General features: G+C 42.4%; 2 long non-coding RNA genes across 3 annotated transcripts in view; one reads left to right on the top strand and one right to left on the bottom strand.

Moving 5' to 3' along the window:
- LOC144785508 (uncharacterized) overlaps positions 1-10,125 on the bottom strand; it is a 221,778-nt gene extending 211,653 nt beyond the window's left edge. Inside the window, exons 1-2 of the long non-coding RNA XR_013601936.1 lie at positions 9,998-10,125; positions 4,288-4,418 (exon numbers count right to left, since the gene is read on the bottom strand). This is a non-coding gene — a long non-coding RNA (uncharacterized LOC144785508). The remainder of the gene's footprint in view (positions 1-4,287; positions 4,419-9,997) is intronic.
- Positions 10,126-11,437: 1,312 nt separating this feature from the next.
- LOC144785507 (uncharacterized) overlaps positions 11,438-20,685 on the top strand; it is a 452,423-nt gene continuing 443,175 nt past the window's right edge. For both annotated transcript variants that reach the window (XR_013601934.1, XR_013601935.1), the window contains exons 1-2: positions 11,438-11,678; positions 14,091-14,326. This is a non-coding gene — a long non-coding RNA (uncharacterized LOC144785507). The remainder of the gene's footprint in view (positions 11,679-14,090; positions 14,327-20,685) is intronic.

The raw sequence follows: 20,685 nt of genomic DNA, 5'->3' as shown, positions 1-20,685 counted from the left end.
GTATATTGTTCCATTGCCTTTTTGTTCTCGGTGAGATTGTTCCAGCAGAGCCTAGGCCATTCTTTCTTCAGCTCAGGACATGACTGGAATGTCGGGAAGTGTAGAATTTACACCATATCCTGGCCAAACGGCCCACAAACCAAAACACCAAGATAAAACTAGTAAATCTCTGAGGGCGGCTAGCCGGCCTCTCGGAGTGCTATCATCTGCGGGGACTGAGTACAAGCAGACGCCGGCAGCTCAAGGGAAGGAGAACTGCATGCCTGGGCCCGTCCGGTGTATGCTGGCAAATGTTAAGGCTAGCTGTTATGTTATTTATGATAGTGCACGTTTTCACTTATAGTTGCTTGGAGGAGCTGTTTGTATTTTTCATGTGTATGTGTTTTTGTGCAAAACAAAAATATACATCGTCTTAAGTCTTTAAGATCCCCGGGCTGGTGCGGACATAGTAAACCCTCGCCCCAACACAATCTCCCCAATGCACACAAACATACTTTTATTTACAGCTTCCAATCATGTTGATAACGAGGTCTGTTGTTGTTACGGTAATAAGGTGTAGTGGAAAGAGAACGTTTAATCGGTTTCTAAATTGAAAAAAAGAAGAATGAACATCTCCGGAGGGGTCAAATTTAAACTGGGAGAATTTTGAAAAAACATTTTGCATGACCTACCTTTTATGCACACTTCGCTTATGTTGCTAGATGCTCGGAGGGTGGGGGAAAGTGGGGGAGTTGATAACGTGAAGCGGAAAAGGGATGCCAAAAAATAACATGTAGCAGAAGGAGGTGGGGTGGAGGGGGGGTGGAAGGGACGTGCTTGGGGACCAGATACACACAGCGTTTCCTTTGCGGGAGTGAGCAGCTGCACCATCTGTTTTTAAAGTAATTACTAACAGATGGCGCTGCTGCTCGCTCCCGCAAGGGAAATGCCAAACGTGCACACGTTGCAATAGAAAGCAATGCAAAACGTGCACGCTTTTAGGCAAAAGTGGTGATCGATTGCAAAAGGTCCTCTCCTAGGCAGCGCTTGCGCGCTGCATAGGAAAGACTTAAAAATAGCATTTCACATTAATACGCAGAAACCCCTATAACACTCCATAAAGCATTATTTACATATTCTTGAATATCTACACTTAACAGAGACTCTAATACATAGCCATTCCTAACCATAAACTATACATTGTCCCTGCGTATCCTGCATTGAGCCTACATGTAAGATCATAGAAAAGCAAAGTATGTAGAGGCAAACCCAAATAACAGATAAGTTATCAACTATTGTGATCCACAGAATAAGATCAGGCGTCTTCAGTATCTCTGTTGCTTCTTTTTATTTTCAAATTATTGAGGTAAGACACCAAATCGTGCAGCCAACGCGTTTCACCCTGAATAGGGCTTCATCAGTTACTACTCGATATTCAATGTATCGAGTAGTAACACAACAACTTCTAGGTGATGTTAAGATTAGCTCCAATAGTAGGCATAGTGCCTGGCTATCCATAAGATGTTTTTGTAAAAATTGAAGCAACTGTATGTAAATGGGCGAAATTTCTTTTTGATAGGTGAAACGATGGCCGTATAATCAAACGTAAGCGCCCATTTTTCAAGTGGACGCCGACCGTGGTAATCGCAGTCCAACTGCTCATGCTTTTTGCCACCAGACTATTTATTTATTTTTTATTTTACAGAGTTGTATACAGCGCGAACTAGACCCGAATCGGGTATCAGAGCGCATTACATAGCACCAGTTGCATTACATGAGGACACATTCATATTTTTGTCAGGCACTGGGAGATTAAGTGATTTGCCCAGAATTACAGGATGTTCAGCGTCATTGCTGAGACTCGAACCCAGTTCCCCAGATTCAAGGTCGACCGCCCTAGCCGTGAGGCCAACTCCTCTCCCCCTATAAATCTTTATATTGTTGGTAATTACTAGGTGACTAGGAAGTTGTTGCTGCTTTAATCATCCCTTGCTACCTTCTCTGTATATACTACATGTAAGATCATGACTGGTCCAACTACCTGTGAGGTCCCCCTGGAGTGGTCTTGCACCAGAGGCCTGTATGCCAAGAAGGTTATCTACCTCAGGCACCCCCCTACACCCTCAAATACCACCCCATGGGGGTGTGCTGTTAGTTTGACACCCATGCGCCCATTTGAGGTTTGGCGGTAAAGGCCTGTTGGAAGCGTACACTCCCCGCCACCCTCTAGCTAACTTGCCGTAAGTGCCTCTGGAGGGCCCTGAGAGACCGCTGTCCCCCACCTATCCCCATTAACAATGGGGATGCCTTCTAAGGACCGTAAATGCCCCACCAAATGACGTTGGCCTGGGGGGAGGGAGACAAAAAGTACAGTTTAGAATATCCAGCCCTCGCTGGGGCAACGCATTGTCAGAGCAGCGAATGGTGAAAGATACCGCTTTGGCGCCCCTTTTAAAGGGGGGAGGTCAGGCTCAAACTGGTTCCCCCTGACCCTGAAGTGCTTAATGCTCTTCCAGGTCCCCGTGCCGGACGGACCAATTTCCGGCAGGGACCGGCACCCCGTCATAGGCACGGCGCTACGGAGTCCGGGGTGGGGGTATTTTGGCATTCTAGTCCTTTAGACTCTTGAACTCCTTTGTCAAGAAGAAGTTCAAATTGATGACTCTTGCTCAGCCTCTGCAGACCATGGAGCCCGGCGCCTGGATGCTGTCCCTGGACATGCACATAGAGCTTCCGTCCCAGAAGAAGTGCCTGTGCTTTGCTTTGGGGAATGAACTCTTACATGATGGAGGTCCTCATCCTCGGCCCCACCCCCTCTGCCTGGGACGACGCCTGGTGGCTGGCCTCGCTGGGAGCTCTGCCGACACCCACCGACCACGCACGCAACCTGGGATTCATCCTGGAATCATCACTGTCAATGACCAGCAAGTCAACGCCGTCTCCTCCTCATGCCTCAACACCCTCTGCATGCTTCGTAAGATCTACAGATGGATCCCCACCGTAACCAGAAGGCCGGTCACCCAGACCCTTGTCACCAGCAGGCTGGACTACGGCAACGCCCTCTACGCGGAAACCACAGCCAAACTCCAGAAAAGAGTTCAAAGCATATAGAACGCCGCCGCACACCTCGTCCTCAACATCCCCTGCCACAGCCACATCCCTGCCCACTTGAGAGACCTGCACTGGCTCCCTGTCAACAAGAGGATCACCTTCAAGCTCCTCACCCACGCTCACAAAGCACTTCACGACGCCGGACCCACATATCTCAACAAACTACTCACTTTCTACACTCCCAACCGCCAGCTTTGCTCCGCTGACCTCGCCCTTGCCACCGTTCCTCGCATACACTGAACGACCACCAGCTGCAGATCCTTCTCCCTCCTCGCCGCCAAGACATGGAACACCCTCACAATCCACCTGCGACAGACCCAGGACCTACTGACCTTCAGGAGACTTCTCAAGACTTGGCTGTTCCAGCAGTAGCAGCTCCCCCTCCCCCCTCACCGCCTTGAGACCCTCACTGGTGAGTAGCGCGCTCTACAAATGCCTGATTGATTGATCACGTCCATTTACCATGCACGCCTTTGGACTTGCCTTGGCCCCTCTGTGTTTTTTTGCCAAGGTCTTGCCTGTGGTTGTGGGATGCCATTGCGGGTCAGGGAACTATTGGTGATACAGCGTCATTAAAAGGATAGCAACCCTTTGGAGACGAGCTAAGGAAGTTTTGCAAACTTAAAAGAGGCCTCCCGCTGGTTTTATTGTCTATCATGAAAGCACTGGCATTGGTCCATTAAAAGTAAGGCGTCCTCCTTGGAGCTCCTGGTACTGTCTCATTAAAAGCATCACAGGACAACCGAGATGTACTCACATTATCCATATAAAGGTTTATAGCAGCCCTGTAGAGTAGTACTGGGCGCTTCCCCTTTGCCCCAGAGTGTGCATCATTCAGTTTCAAGGAGGAAGTGGGGAACCCTTTACCATGCAGTCCTTAGCTTCTCCAACTGAGACTGCCAAAACGTAATATCAATGCAAATGTTAAGTTATATATAATGTTTCACACCAGACTGTTTGAGCATTCCTGGGGCTTTGTGAAATAGCAACAGTGGTTTATGTGGACTGCGTGAAATGGCCAGGATCAAACAGGGCTGTCAAATTGAGATGAGGGGATGTGAGCCTAGGTTATCGACCTAACCACGGTAAATATCCTTTTCACACACACAATCTTTCTTAATTACATGATGCTGATAATCGCTCATTAAAAGTATTTAATATAAAAAGGTCAGAAAGTTATTTCCTAGTTTTGCTTACCCCTGTCCATCTCTGTGTGGCTTCTCTCTATGCTTTCCCTGGTCACGTATATGGTGGCAGCTGAACTTTCGGGGAGCTGGTACATCTTTCTCTGCCGCACCCGGGAAGGACTAAGAAATACAGAAGCAGATCTGAAATGCAAACATCCAGAACATAAATGGCCGTGGACCCAAAAGAGACACGTTTTAAGTACCCCTAGGTGAGAGGAGCAGCTCCCAACTGATAATAAATAAGAGGGGTGCCACACTGCATGCCTCACAATCCCCACAAGTACACCTCTGAATGCAGAGCAGGTCTGGTGCTTTTGTGTGTGTGCTGTGTTTTTGGAAGGTGAATGCAGTTCATTTAATCGCAGTTTCCTCTAGAAACCTTGCCATCTGCCATGCCGTTGGGGGGATGGGCGAGTCTAATATCAACAAGGGCTGGCCCGTCCCTCGTATCCTTCCTCCTGTTACTGCGGCCCTGAATAGGATGTGACTCGATGTACCCGTCAAGTGATATTACACCACTACTTTGGACCGTTCTCCTGGTGGGAGCTAGTCACTCCTGTCTTAGATCCGACAGGCTATAATGCTGGAGCAGCCACGGAGGCAGGGCAGGGGACGGGTGGTCTGGGGGTGAGTTGTCCTACAATTTGAAGATCACCAATTTTAAAGAATTGTCCTACTTAGCTATTAATTAGCTGGAAGGAGGGAAATTAGACTGAAAAACGAATGTTTAGGCCTCCCTTGCGTGTAATTTGTAACTCATAAAAATGATTCACACGAATTTTGGGAACTAAATAATGGATATGACATCATTATTGTAAATATGTGTATTCAACCCATTATATATTTTTATATCTCATGTTTAATTTCGTTTTCATTGCCGCAGCAAAATTATATATTTTTTCCAATCAGTAAAATGTGTATTGTAGGCTGGAAGCAAACATAATGTGCATTGCTATTTGGTTGTCCATTGTCTAAATGAAAAAGAATAGAGAAAACGTGTTCATTTATATTAGTTAAGGAGTAGGTTTTTGGAGAAGGCATTGCCTGCTACCTAAGAATCGTATTAAGTCTGCAAAAGTGATGGGATTTGTAGTAGTTTTCTCCAGTGACAGGCTTACAATAGGGCGCTGATTGCATATGCAATGTTCAGGTTGTCGTTATCCTCCCTGAAGAGAAAGCTGAATTAAGGTAGGGCAATAATTAACCAGAGCAGTATGTATTGATACATTTGTTATTTAAATTGAGCCTGAGTGAAATATAAATTAAGCCACATACTGCGCATGACTTCAGGAATTTTGTGTTTCGGTTGTTACACAAAATTTGCACATTTATGGCATTACCCCACTTTGTGTAATTGCATGCCATTCTTGGTAAAAATGTACCGCAAATACAAGGAAACAACAGTACGTAAGCGGTTGTTGAGCACTTTCTTTTAGTCCTTGTATATTCTGAAATGTCTCTTCATGTCAGAAATTTACACATAGGAGCATTTTGCGCTTAAATATAGTGCGAAATGACGGATTTGCATTTTGCATGATTATGTGTCATTTTGCCAGAATTGTGCATACTTACGCAAAAGGAAATCACACAAACTTCGCACACAGCTAATTTAACTACATTGTAAGGGTTAGAGACTAATTTGCTGCGGAGAAGGAAAAAACACTGAAAATGTAGTGTTCAAGGCCTCCCATTGTTTTAAATCCGTAATTCACAAGAGTGATGCCAATTCCACAAAGGATAGTAAACTGTTCGTGTTTATGATACCATTATCGTCAAATACAATAAAGGTTTTGCAAATACAGCCTTGTGTGTATTTTGTCTCGAAACACATACACAGACAAATATACCCCAACTACACCACAAGCCCTCAGTAATGCATGGCATGGGCGTGGTTTTACCCTTTTCAGAAATTCACAAACCTTTTTCACTTTACACCTGGAAACTTTAAGCCAGTCTCAGCATAAAGCTGGAAATGTTTAGTCAATTCCTATCTGACTTGTGAGAACATACACACATGTATTGCTGTATAAAAAAAGAGCATTTGCAAATGCACTTGCTAACTTTTGGGGAATATTTATCTTCATGAAAAACAACTTCCATTGTAGCCCCACAATTGTGTGGATGTTCCCTATTCCACTTTTCTCATGTCCTTGACAGCAGCAAATATATGTCGATTTCCGGTGTGTGTTGGGGTCTAAAAATGGTTTGCAAATGCCCATAAATGTGTGCATCCAAACCTCCCCTCGTTGTATCCACAGGAGAAAATGTACTCACACATGAAGCTTTGGGTGAGCAAATGCTTTTTCAAGGAAACAATCCATATTTCAGAATTTGAACAGCAGTTTTGCAATCTTAAATAATCCTAATGTCCAAAAATGCCACGTAGAACACTAGAAAGAGGACAACAAACAGTTTGATTTTTAGTAAACGTAGTCAAACAGTCCCGCTAATCGTGTGGGGTCAAAAGTTTGAGGCACTTACTTTGTCAAGGGAGCAAGTCTAGTGTTTGACTACAGGGACCATCCCTCCCACAAAACCCTATGATGCCTTATTAATGGATAAGTCATGTGTGTAGACTGACACTATTACCACTCTGTGTATGCATATTGTACACTGTCATTTAAAGTTTGATTTTAACTTTATTTTCTATCTGTTTATTGTGCCTTCTGTTTTTGATATATTTATGACTTTGAGAATTTAGACTTAACACATTTAGGGGTGACACACGTGTTGTCATGCTTTACTGCACTCTAAAGGTAGACTGTGCCTTAGCGATATGACATCCAATATGGAATGTCTTATAAGTTCACGACTATGCCACTTTTTCTCTCTTTTCAGCTATGATCATACAGAGGAAAGGGTCCTAATTGTGTTCTGTATTTCACAGGCATCCTTCCTTAAACTGTTATGAATGCAGTGAAATAGGTCGGAAAGCTCAACAACATCACGCAGGGATTTAACATAGCAAAATCTTGGTCCTGAAGAAAGCAGATTGGCCCCTAGGGGAAGTTACACAGCTGAAACATATCAACATTTTGATGTCAAGGACCATTGAATCCTTATGACATCTCAGTGTTTTAATCTTGCCCAAGACCTTATTCATTAAATCATAGATTTTGGATCTTTGAGTCAATTTTAACTCACTCATCCAATTCCCTGCCTTTCACTTTTTAAGAAATACGGCTTACAGATGCGTAAAGCCCTCCAACTCAAACTAGGTGATCTGGGTCCAATGATGAAGCAGGCCACAGGTGGTACCTGTGGGTGAGGACCCAACAAATGCATCCCAAAAATGTGGCGAGGCACTAATTTACCTGGGTGCCATCCTTTCACTCGCTTGAGATATTTGAGCGTTCACACAAGACGGGATTTAATTGAGTTGTGCCAACCCTCCTTTGTGTATATTCTAGGGGTTCCTTTTCCACCTTTCCTCCAGTGCTTGACAGGAGTAAATTATCTGATGATTTCCAATGTTAGATGGGACCTGAAAATTATTTGCAATTGTCCATAAATGTTTCAGTTTGTATGTGTGTGGTTCAAACCTCCAAGGCCTTCCAGCCCTGGAGCACCCACTATGTTTCCACAGGAGTAGATTTACTCACACCCAAACCTCTGTGTGAAACAAATGCCTTTACAAGGGAAAAAATTCACAATTCTGAATTTGAAAAGTATTTTTGGATTCTTAAATGAACCTAATGTCCAAAAATGCTAATAATAACCTTAAAGATGTATTAAGCCACGAGGTTGATGGCCCAATAGTTCCGAAATGTCTTAGCTTTGATAGACCATAATGTACATTTTATTCTCCATACAATTTTTTACAGATTTATTTTGTTTCAAGGCACGTTAAAATATATTTTTTACACATGAAAATGTTCTTAAAAGTAGTTCGTTAAATATTGTGCAGTTATCTTAAAATGTTCAATTTTGTTTTTGAGAATGAGTGGTTAAGAGAAACATTTTTTGTGACGGTAAGCACATTTTACATTCAAAATTAAGGTTTTTGCAGCAGATTACATCTGTGATCAATTACTAATGGAACCTTCTTGTGATTTGAATTTTCAGCTTTTACTCACCTTTCACGGAAGGATTGCTAATTATTCAAAAAGCATTGGTGAAGCTAGACCACCTGTCATAATGTTTTTCTTATCTAAATGCATCGTAATCCTGAGATCCATTTGCTATTGAGATGGGACTCAAGACGATGTTACTTTTCGCACTGGATGAAATTCATAATTGAAGATATTTATATAATGTCTAGGAATTATGTGAAATAAGTCATATGTCTATTGTCAGATGAAATATGGATTTTGAAGTTAAAGTTGTTTGTTCTCAAAAAGAGGCAAAAGATTTAAATATTGGCAGACATGCAAATGTGCAAGTGTAACATCTCATATGTTGTCATAGTTAATATCGGTAAGTGCTGGGACTCACTGAAGGCAAAACATCCAGATTCAAAGGGCCCCTCCCTAAACAACAGTAATAAAGAACCTGCTACTCTCTTCGGGTCTGCATTTATGGTTTATGCCACACTGTGTTGTCACGTGTGGAAGTCATTTAATTGAATAGCGATATTAGCACAATATATGCAGGAGCACAAGGGGATAAACCTGTACAGTGTGATAACATCAAAATAAATAGACCTTTTAAGTTTGTCCTGTTTTTTTACCTCTTTGAAATGACCTTATCGTGGATACCATGAGAATTAAGCCACATGACATTTTACTTTTGTACAATACAAACAAATTTGTCAAAGTGTGATTTTTAAGACACTTCTTTCAAATAACATGCTTTCTTGGAGCACATTTATTTCCACTGGTGCCTATGTATGTTTTTATGCGCGTATACATGTTGAAGTTACATACCATTAGCTATACATACAGGTTTCAACAAAACCAGTGAAGAGCACAACTGGCCATCTGGCGCTAAATTGGAAGTTTGGAGAGAAAAAAAAGTAGAAAATCAAAAAGGGCCTTTCAAACGCACGTAGATTCAAATCCTGATTTGCTGAAAATTAGTAAACGTGAAAAATATTTTAACTGTAAGATGTATTTGTAAAAATACTTAACACTAATCGGTCTTTAGCAGATTGATGTGGTGTGTGGGTTTTCCAAACCGAGCATAAGCTAGTTGGCGCTGTGGGTGGGTTCGGGAGCACTGATGTTTTAGTCTTTGTATAGGGCAGAAATCCTCGGTATCTACAACTATCTGTGTGTTTTTAATGATGAATGCTATACCTACACTTTGCATAATCTCTTCTGCATCCTACATGGTGCATAATGCCTTCTGCACTCAGTGTGGGAGGGTTATATTGTGCGACCCTTATCAGTTGTGTGGACTTCAGTGACCTCGGGCACTCACTACCCGCTCGCACATCTGCTGTGTTTACAGCTTGAACCTCTGTCAACTAAAAATGTTTTTGTGAGGACAGAAATCTCTAACACCTTCAACATTCCGCCCGGAAACATACGGCTGTGTGTTGTCCGGAAATACAGAAGCATCCGTAAATTCCAAGACCGCTTTCCACGGTGGCGTTTAAACTCGCACGTACTTTCGTTTTCAACGTTTCAGCCTTCGCGTGAAAAGCGCAGCCGTTCCGAGGCAGTGTCCGTGAAAAGGGGACGCTGTATCAAGCTGGGTTTAGTTCCCACGCGAAACCACCCTTTTATTTATAATCGAGTGGCCGGCCAGAATAGTCACTTTGTGTTTTTGTATATTACCTCTTACAACATGTGGACCCTCCTTTGTTTTACGCTGTTGCGCTATCCCCTGCGGTAGCAATAATATTTTTGATCACGCATGTTTCCAGGCACAGCGAGGTACCTCCTGCGTAATGTTGACAGCCGGGGGTAGAAAGCGGTTGTGTGCAGATATATCCGCCTTCTAGATTGTAATGCGTTTTTATCGATTCGTTAATGCGCGAGTTACGTTAGAATGCGCGAGGTACGTTCAATCTGCGTGGCGTGCGGCCGGCGGAGGGTCTTATACGTACTGGACGCGCGATGTCGGGTTTCCAAGCGTGTGGAAATAAAGACAGTTCAGTTCGAAACACCAACATTAAATTTGGGACAGTCCTTTTGTCCGATGATTGAAAGTGTGTGCCTGAAAATAATTCCTGTACAATTAATGCAGAGTTTCTAATTACTGACGCTAACAACCACATTAATTGGCTGTTTTGTTTACGGAATATACTTGGTCGGGCAAATCAAGCCTTCCCTCCAAATGCCTCCCTACATTAAATGTGCCCTGCCTCCATCTAAGTGTAACATCGATTAGCGGGACATATCGTGGAGAACGTAGTAGTCTCAAAATAAAACTAAGCCGTGGACTAATTTTTCGCCCCCGATGTCCCGCGGTATACGTGGAGAATTATCAGGGGGTCGCACGTACAGGACGGAGTACGGTGGACTCGGGTGCGTGGTAAGAGAGAGCCCCGTGGGCCGCACAAACAACATTAGTAGCAGGGGCGTAGCTTCAGCGGGGTTGTGTTTGGGTGTTACACCCCGCTAATAAATAAATTTTCCGGGCAAATAATTGGGTACAGAAGATTTTCAGCCTGACATTGTGAGGTGTCTGTGTTTTGAAAAATTCCTGGTGAAATCCGACAGAGACCAAATCCCACACACACACACGCCCTCCTCTCTTTGTTTTGAAAGTTTTAAAAAATGTTGCTTATTTTACAAAATGTGTTTTCTCTCACTTAGTACACCTATCAATCCGCATTCCTCTCCCTTTCCACTGCCCCTTAAGCCCACCTCGTGCTTGTTATATATTTTAACATTATATGCCAGCTTGATTGTTGGAAAATCTGTAGCCCCCCTCCATTGACCAAACGGTGCTCCCGGTTATTACTGGCGCTATTTAATATTCTTGGTGGTAATTTAAGGTAGTGCTTAGTGCAAAACCCCTTTTTATTATGAAAACACGATTCTAGAAGTGTTAATGTGTGACACGAACGTTTGTGTACATTTATTATTGTGGCATTTTGTTGTGTGGTGAGGTGTTCTTTAGTGTTTTGAGCTGCTTTGGTTTTTGTGCTGCATTATTGCAGTGTGATTTTGTTGTGTTGCATTCTGTTAGCTGTTTTGTTGTGCTATTCTCTTATATGTTATGTTACTTTCCTTAAGTTATTCTGTTCTGTTTACTTTAGGTATGCCAACAAATGCTGCTATATTGCCAACCAAAAACAGCACATTCCTTGGAAATTCCTGTGACAAGCAACAAATTATCATTGTGTAAGGTGGTAAAATAGCGCTGCTTCATCTGTCACCTTCTTAAGACACCAGCTAGCCCCAAACTGTGGCAGACACTGTGGGTCACGAGTATCATGCATGTTACCAGCAGTCGCAAACGGCCTGATAAGCAGAATCGAACCTTTAGGGACGAGTAATATGCTTTTTGGTATGTATGAATTCCAATTTGCGTTTCAGTAACATGTTACTGTCTAGCAATGTGGAATTGCAAATACATACCGATTTGGTATTAGGAAGGGGCGTGTTTAGGGTGTCTCTTCCTAATACCAAATCACAGTGGTATGTAGAAATGTTTTTCGACCGAAATGCAGTAGCAAAACATTTGCATTTTACCACCTACTTCAGGTAAAGGGTAATGCATTCGCAAAGATCCTCTTCCACTTAGTGAATGTCCGTAAAAAAAAATTTAAGGGCAGGCAGTGATCCCTTGGACCACTGTCTGCTATTGAAAATTAAAAGAAAACTTGTCATTTTAATTTTTAAATGCAACCTGTTTTCATTAAAGAAAAATGAGTTGCATCTAAAAGAAAAGATTGCTTTATTTAAAATCAGTTACAGACATGGTGGTCTACTGACCCCAGCAGGCTACCATCCCTGTGATTTTAGTGATTCCTAACCGGTTGCAAATTGCGACCTTCCTCATTAATATTAATGAGGGAGGCCGATTTGCGACCCATTAGGAAATGCTAAATGAAACTCATGGAGTTTCATACATTTAAATAGTGATTACCTAATTGCGATTTGCAGAGGAGAGACGCAATTAGATAATTGCTATTTGAAATGATGATACAAGTGGCCCCTGGCTTAAGTTAGCACCTCCAGTGCTCTATTTATGTGACGCCTCGTCAGGGGTAGTAAGCGCTATATAAATGCAATTGCAATACAATACAATACAATACAATATAGCCCGGGGTTTTCACTTAGTGCCCCCAGAGCTCACTTTATGTAATGCAGTCCCCATTTGCCTTAAACAGTTTCCTGTCTACCTTATTTTAATTTATTAGCAGTATTCGAGGTTGTACACAAACACTTTCCAGATTTGTGTTGGTGGTAGTTGAATTAGTCGTTCGTAAAAAACCTGTGTGCAGTATCTTAATTGAAAAGAGTTAGTTGCACAGCGCTTGATGTTAACACAAGGTTGCTCCATGTGATGTATTTTTTTCATTGTTGCTGGTCGTATTCAATGAGAAACATTTTGCACAACAAAAGAAAACTCTGTTAAAAGCTTTTACCGGTAATAAATTCAAATACTATCCACACAAAGTCTGCAACAGATACAAATCTGCATATGTACAGCCCAGAATCTCACATAAGTGCATGATAGGTGTGACGATGTATATGGATTTCAGGTAATCATTTCATGGTATATGTTAGACATGTGTGAAAGATAGAGCCAGTGTTCATATAACTTTCTTTCATCCATTGCGGAAATTATGGCAGTGTACATTATTTATTTATTTTAAGGTTGGTCATGCCTAAGACTATAGTTAAGTATGGGTGTACGTCTTACTGGCCTGTTTGAAACTGTGTGTGATGGACCATTAACATAAAAAATCAATATACAAAAAGAGAAAAACCTCAATTCTAATAGCACACCGCACATACAACCTAATGACGTATTAAACCACAACCATCATGTTTTAGCAATGTGCAACTTGTACTCAATCCATCTTTAATTGATTCTTTGTATCCCTTCTACCAAGTGATGACATGATTCTTTCTGTTTACCATTGTGCTGTTGTTTAGCAACACTCCCAGAAAATGCCTGGGTTAGGGACTCATACTAAGTAGGACACGTTTTGGAGCATTTCATGCAGGGATTTATTCCATAAACTGGAAATCACTGACCGTGACAGATTAGCAGTAAATTAATAACAACATTTCCATTGTTGGCGTAACGCAAAATGACAACACCCCCCCTGCAGAATGTGAAGAGAGGCCTTTGAGTTTCCCACCTCTCACACATATTCTTCAGGGTAAATGTAGGTCCCCATAAGGGCACAGCAGAGGCTGCAGGCTCCTGCATTACGCCCATGATTCCCATACATATCTAAAAATGTAGACCCTTATTGAACAAGAAAAACATAGCAAGGCTGAGCATCAAATACAGGTAGGGAGACAGACACATACCTTACAACATAAAAAGATTGAGTGAGGAACAAGTCGACATAGGGACACAGACATGTCATGAACAACCTACAAAGGCTGCAGAACAAGTAAAATCGGTAGACAAAAGTGTTATTCACAAAATGGCAAGGCTGAGCAAATGTAAAAGTAAGTAACCATACACATTCCACACAACACAGACATGCTGAGAATCAAGAAAATGAAAATAGACATGTTATGCATAACATAGCAAGACTGAGGATAAAGTAACACATTGTTCACAACCTAGCAAGGCTGCGAGTCAAGTAAATGAAGGTAGACAAACATTCTGCACATAAGATAGAATGCATAGAATTTGAGGGAAAGGAGTGGAGGGTGGAATTCATAGCTTAGGTTTTTAGGTCGGGGCAAGTGAAGTTCTCATGATCCTTTTTTTTTCTTGTCCTCATGTCAGCTTGGCATCTTACAAGTCAAGGACCATATCCTGGCGCCCTTTTATCGTATGGACCCTTGCCTCTTCTCAGCCAAACCCTTGAAGAAGGTTCTTTTATCCCAGAGGATAGACACCTTCCAACTTTAGTGCTGTAATCATAGGACGCCAGAAAAGAGAAAAAAAAAGGCAAGAAGAAAAGAGGCATCCCATCTAGCTCGGCCAGTCGGCGAAGGTTTTCCACACTTCCCTTATTCCCGGTAAGTTGCCATTTGTTGTTGTTTTACATATCCACCTGGCCGCTGCTAACCAACCATTAGGGTGAGGTGGTGCGATATCTTTCCAATATTTGCATATCTCTCGCAGTGCCAACAATATCAAATTGAAAAGCAACTCTCTTGAAGTCTTATCAAGCGTTGTATCCAGATCACAGTGTACCCCAAAAAGCACATGCGTCGCTGACAATGTTAGTGGGGTCCTCAGGATGTCACAGAGAGTAGATTCTACCACTTTCTAATACTGTTCTATTTCCGAACATGTTAAGAAAATATGTATATCATTGGCTTTTGGTGATTTACATCTATTACAGCTGGGAATTGGTTGAAGTACAAACTTGGCTAATTGATACGGTGTCCAATGCAATCTATTTATTGTGAAGGTTCTCATGATCCTTGTCCTTTAGCAAAAGTTGGTGCTTTTAAAATTCACATATAAAGCTGTTGAAATTGTTGACAAGTTGTAAGGTTTTTGGGAGAGTGTTCTTGTTCGAGAGGTATGTTTATGGCCACATATTTGGACAAGCACCCCTTTACGATTAATTACATTTGGTCTGTTGTAGTGTAGAGGGACCTGGCAGTTTGCTGGAAATGGAAGAGATATTACAGGGCAGACCCTTCAAACACTTCCAACTATATGCCCATTTCCCTGCTTCCAGCGTTTTCCAACATTCTGGAAAAACAGGTGAATTAGCAGCTGTCGACCTATATGGAGGAGAATGACACATTACACTGTCTGGTTTCAGGCCAGTCTTGAGGACTGAGGTGGTTCTTCTGGAGGTCATGGATTTCATCAAGACTGACCTTAACCAGGGCATAAAAGCACTGGTTGTACTATTAGATCTCTCAACTGCCTTTGACTCTGTGTCTCACTAGAATCTTTCCAGATCGCGGCCAGCACCAGCCATGCTGCCCTAGAGGCGTCCTATTCTCCCTCCATTAAATATACTGACAAGGAGTTATGGACACTGCACCCTACGCATTGTATTCACCCTGGAACCCCTTATAAAGTACATTTTGGCACAGGCTTTACTTATCCAAGTTGTGATTTTATTGTCCCAATACTGGATCAAGCCCCACTTGGTTTTCATAATCCCTCTAGATTTGCTCATTGTGGCGTTTCGCATGGAACTTCCTCAGTCTAAAACAAAGATAAGGCATCGTTTATATTTGGTTTGCTGAATTGCCGTTCTCTATTGAGACATGCTTTGGACATTTTTAACTTGTTAGCTGATAACGACTGGGATGTTTTGTTTCCTACAGAAACATGGCTTAAGGACAGTTCTGCTCCTGATATAGCACTAGCCATCCCACAAGATTTCTTCATCAAACATCTTAACCGTGAGAATAAAATTGGTGGTGGGATTGCAGTGATACATCGTGCATCAACTCAGTGTTATATTTATAAACTAAACAACAATGACACAATGGAGTGCATGCTGTTCACCATTACCCTTTCAGCCTTATTTTCTGTCTCTGGTGCTCTTCTCTATTTTCCCACGGCGGGATCATCTACTTCTCTACAATCTCTTTCTGAAACACAGGGCCAACTTTACCCACTGCATGCTAATTTTATGGTACTTGGAGACTTTAACCCCCATGTAGATGATATGAACAACAGATTGGCACAACAATTTGTAGGCATTCTGAAAGGTTTTACTTTGGTACAACCCGGGTCGGCCGGCACGGCTCGCGGATGGAGGGAGTTAGGGGGGGCGGTGTCGCAGGCTGATTAAAAAAAAAAAATAATAATAATAACAAAATAAAACTTACCTTGCCACTGCTGGGTCCCATGTCTTTTCTCCTGCTTGCCTGTGTTCGACTCCATCCAGGTCGCAACTGGAAGCAGGCAGGCAGGTTCCTAAACCTATGGAGCATTGTGATTGGGCTGAGTGCCGTGAAGAATGTATGACATGGAGCTCAGCCAGGGGCTGTAGGGGTGGGCATGTTCTCCATGCAGGCTATAATGCAGCCTGCATGGAGAGCAGGGGAGTGCGCATGACTCTTTTAGGTGGCCCAAGAGGGCCGGCCAAACAGTCATTGCGCATAGGAGTGTCTATCACTCCTCCACTGTAGCTCCGTCCGCCACCTCACGCACTGCTGCAGCAGGAGGGAAATAAATTTATAATAACATTCTTTTATTATCATTTTATTTTTCCTTTATTTGATTCTCCTGGCAGTGAGGCGACGCTTCTCTGCCTTAGTGGAGGAGCTGCCACGGGGTACAGCTTGATAAGGAACCTACCCATACAGCTGGCCAAACCCTGGATATAATTTTGGCTAAACCGCTTTTGATCAAAGTACTCCCGGTTGTTAAACTTACGTGGGCGTATCATGTCTTCATTCCTTTTGAGATTTTAAGTCTCACTCCTCGTGTCCCACCCAGAACAACCAAGAAAATGTCCAGACCATGGCATAAAGTTAATGACCTTCTTTTGGCTGATGCCCTACAATCTGTCTCTGTTGATCAGACCTGAGGGCTAGAGCAAGATGCTGGGAACTTTAATGTTTGGGTAGAGAAGGCTATAGACACTATTGCTCCCAAGAAAGTACATTCTGCTAAGAGACTCAGCCTTCAGCCCCATTGTTCTCTGATGCTTTAAAGCTTCTTAAATCCAATTGTAAGATGCTGGAGAGAATCTGGAGAAATAATTATGATGTAGAGGCCAAGGCAACTTATCAGGAGGCTCTTAAGAAATAATATAAAGCTATATAAATGGCTCGTAAGGCTTTTATTGCCCTGTCAATTTCTGAAGCAGATTTCTCACCCACAGAACTGTTGAAGGTGGTTAAGGCCTTTGTTTCCCCATTGGCAACAAATATATGCTTACTCCTTCAGTCAAACTTCCTCAACCTCATTAGAACTTGTCTCTCATTTGCCTGCTCCACTTTTGTCCTGTTTTCTCCAATGTCCCTTGAAACCTCTGCCACTGATCTACAGTACTGAGATGGCTCTTCCTGAGGTTTCAGAACATATTAAAATCAATCTTGACTGTGGTTCCCCAGTTATGTTAATGCTGCTGGATCTCTTGGCAGCTTTCGATATGGTCGCTCATGTCATCTTGCTTGAGAGACTGAAAGGCATAGGCATTACTGATCGTGCCTTATCTTGGTATAGGTTCTTTATCTGCAACTGCACACAGTCGATCTTTCTCATTCCTTTTACATCTGCAGCTAAGCCTCTGAATTGTTGTGTCCCTTGGGGTTCGGCTCTTAGCCCTACCCTTTTTTATATATAAATGTCATCTCTGGCCAATATTGTGCAGTCTTTTGGAATTAGAGTTGTCTCATATGCTGACGATACTCAGCAGTTCCTGGCCTTTCAAGAAAATGTGAACAACAAGGAGAGAGCGAGGAAATAGTGAAAAAGGAGGGTATGTTTTTTTCCCCTCAATTCTACAGATAAAGAACAATGAGGACGGCCCCAATAAGGGATCCAAATACAGGGATGACTCGATGTCATACACCTGAATGGAGAAAAAAAAGATTTGTTTTTAGAAGAACCCTCACCCATCAACCTAGTTGGTGGCATGCTTCATCATTGGGTTTCCAGCTGGGCTGCCAAATGCAACCCAGCTGTGCTACGATGCCTGAATTACAGCAGAGCGGGTTGGTTTTTGTTGAGTGAAAGGGGTGCTCAAAGTGTGGTTTAACAGTGCCTCTGGGATCCTCCAATGGTTGTTTTTATTCCTGAGGTCCTAGGGTATGGTTAAAAACAAGGTGGGGATATTGTGAAGATGAAATTGCGATTCTCCTATTTACATGACCAGAGAATCTGGATTTCATTAAAGACACGGAGGCTAACATTATGCTTATATCTTTTAATGCAGACCAAGCAGCCGCATATGTCATAAAGTAAAAGTTCCATACTAGAACATAACAGACCAAACAATAGCAGTAATCACTAGGCAATCAGCCTCTTTTAAATGTGGAGCAAAGGAAGAAGGAAATGTCCAAGGAGCATCCACGAAGCACAACTTGAATGAAGATAGAGAAACCAAAGAACTTCAAAATTCGAACAGGAAGCAAATCCAAAGGATGTAGAACAGGAGCCATAAAATGAATTCATGAGAGGTTATCTGAAAAGAAAAAAGGGTATAAGTGAACTCAGAAATATGAGCAATAAAGATAAATCTTGCAGTAAGGCATAGATAAATCAAAATGAGCATAACATGAGAATAAAATATATAAGTACAACAGATAAGAAATTAAATACAACCACCCATGGGATGGGTGGGAGGGATAATGTTAGCCTCCGTGTCTTTAATGAAATCCAGATTCTCTGGTAATGTAAATAGGAGAATCGCAATTTCATTACAAGACCGGAGGCTACCATTATGCTTGTTGGTAGTCATGTAAGACAACATCAGATATATGATACGTTTGCAATAATGATGAGCAAAGGTCCTAGAATTTGACCAATCAGCAGATTTGAGAATATCTTCTAACTTACCACCACACCAGAAAGACTTACTAGCCATAGCACCTCTGATGGAATGTGGTTTAAAAAGATCCAGATTGACGCCAGCAAGGCCCATAACAATTTTAACCCATCTCGCTGTAGAACTGGAAGAAATACCTTTGTGAGGTTTAACAAAGGAAATAAGTAATTGATCAACGCCCTGAGGACGAAGAGAATTCATTCTCAAATCATATTCTTTCATGCAGTGAACAACACAGAGTTTATTACATGTGTCAAAACATGGGTAAAAAATACTATCAGACATAGTTTTGGTTCTTCTATGTAACTCAAATTTGACCCCAAACAAATCATAGGATCTATAAGAAATGTCAAGAGCCTTAACATCAGAAACTCTTCGACATGATATTAAGCAAAGAAGAGTTGCCAATTTTAAGGAGAGATTCTTTCTACTCAAAAGAGAGTTCTCAGGCCAGGAACAGAAAAGATCAAGAACTAATTTAACATCCCAAAGGGATTGATATCTTGGTTTGGGAGGTCTCCTGATCCTTACACTCTTAAGAATTCTACAAATAATAGGATTCTTACCTACCGTCTTATTGTTGACAAGGGAATGACCAGCAGAAATGGAAGACCTATAACAGTTGATAGATCTGTAACTCAGACCTCTATCAAATTGTTCTCCAAGAAAATTAACTATATCAACGATAGGTGCTTCCACGGGATCCAGGTGCCTCTCCAAGCACCAACGTAACCATATCTTCCAAATGTTGTTGTACCGGTAGTGTGTACCGGGGGCCCCATGATTCTCCGAGGAGATTAGAAGCTGTTGACGAAAGTCCTGCAAGATAGTTGGATCTCCTGACACCTTCCAGGCAAGAAGGTTCAAACTCCCCGTCTGAACGAGAGGGTGAATTCGACTGTCTACGTCTGTAAGGAGGTCTGGGAGTGAAGGAATCAGAAACGGGAGGTCATAAGTTAGTTCCAAAGCAGTAGGGAACCAAGCTTGGGATGGCCAAAAAGGAGCTATCAGAACAATTGAAGAATGTTGTTGTCTCAACTTCTGAAGTACTCTTTGGATCATTGCAAAGGGAGGGAAGGCATAACCCGCAATTCCTTTCCAAGATTGGAGGAAGGCATTCACCGCCAGAGCACTCGGGTCGGGCATCCAGCTGTAATAATTTTCCAGTTGGAATGTTAGTCTGCTCGCAAAGAGGTCTATTAGAAAAGGACCCCAGAAATAATTGAGGGAATTGAAGACAGACCTGTTGAGTTTCCAATCGCTGTAGTCGATGAGAAACCTCGAGTTCCAATCTGCACAGAGGTTGGACTTCCCCGGCAGATATTCTGCTCTGAGAGAGATTTTGTGTTCTAGGCAGAACATCCAAAGTTTCTTGGCCAGGTTGGAGAGGTCCTCCGATTTTGTACCACCCAAGCGGTTTATATAGGCAACGGCGGACATATTGTCCATTTTCAGAATGACCGATCTCCCTTGAAGAAAGTGCTTGAAACTCATCAGAGCATAAAGCCCTGCAGTTAACTCTAGGAAATTGATATGTTGAAGGGATTCCTCCTGAGACCAAATCCCTCCAGTGTTTTGATTTTGGAGACAAGCACCCCAACCATGAAGGCTCGCATCCGATTCCAGAATAAAATCCGGTGTAGAACCGAAGATTGCCCTGCCATTCCATGTGTCTAGGTTGTCCAACCACCACGTGAGTTACAAGATCGCTTCCTGATTCAAAGAGACAAGATCTCCGTACCAGAGTCCTGATCTGAGAGCCTTCCCCTTTATTCTTTGAAGGGCTCGATAATTGAAGGGGCGCGGAAAGATGGCTTGAATGGAAGAGGAGAGAAGGCCCAACAGTCTGGCTAGTTCTCTTAAAGAGAGATATTGTTGCTTCAGGACATGTCTTATTTCTTT

The sequence above is a fragment of the Lissotriton helveticus genome, chromosome 10 (assembly GCF_964261635.1).
Source record: "Lissotriton helveticus chromosome 10, aLisHel1.1, whole genome shotgun sequence".
Taxonomy (NCBI): domain Eukaryota; kingdom Metazoa; phylum Chordata; class Amphibia; order Caudata; family Salamandridae; genus Lissotriton; species Lissotriton helveticus.
This window is presented reverse-complemented; position numbering and strand designations above follow the sequence as displayed.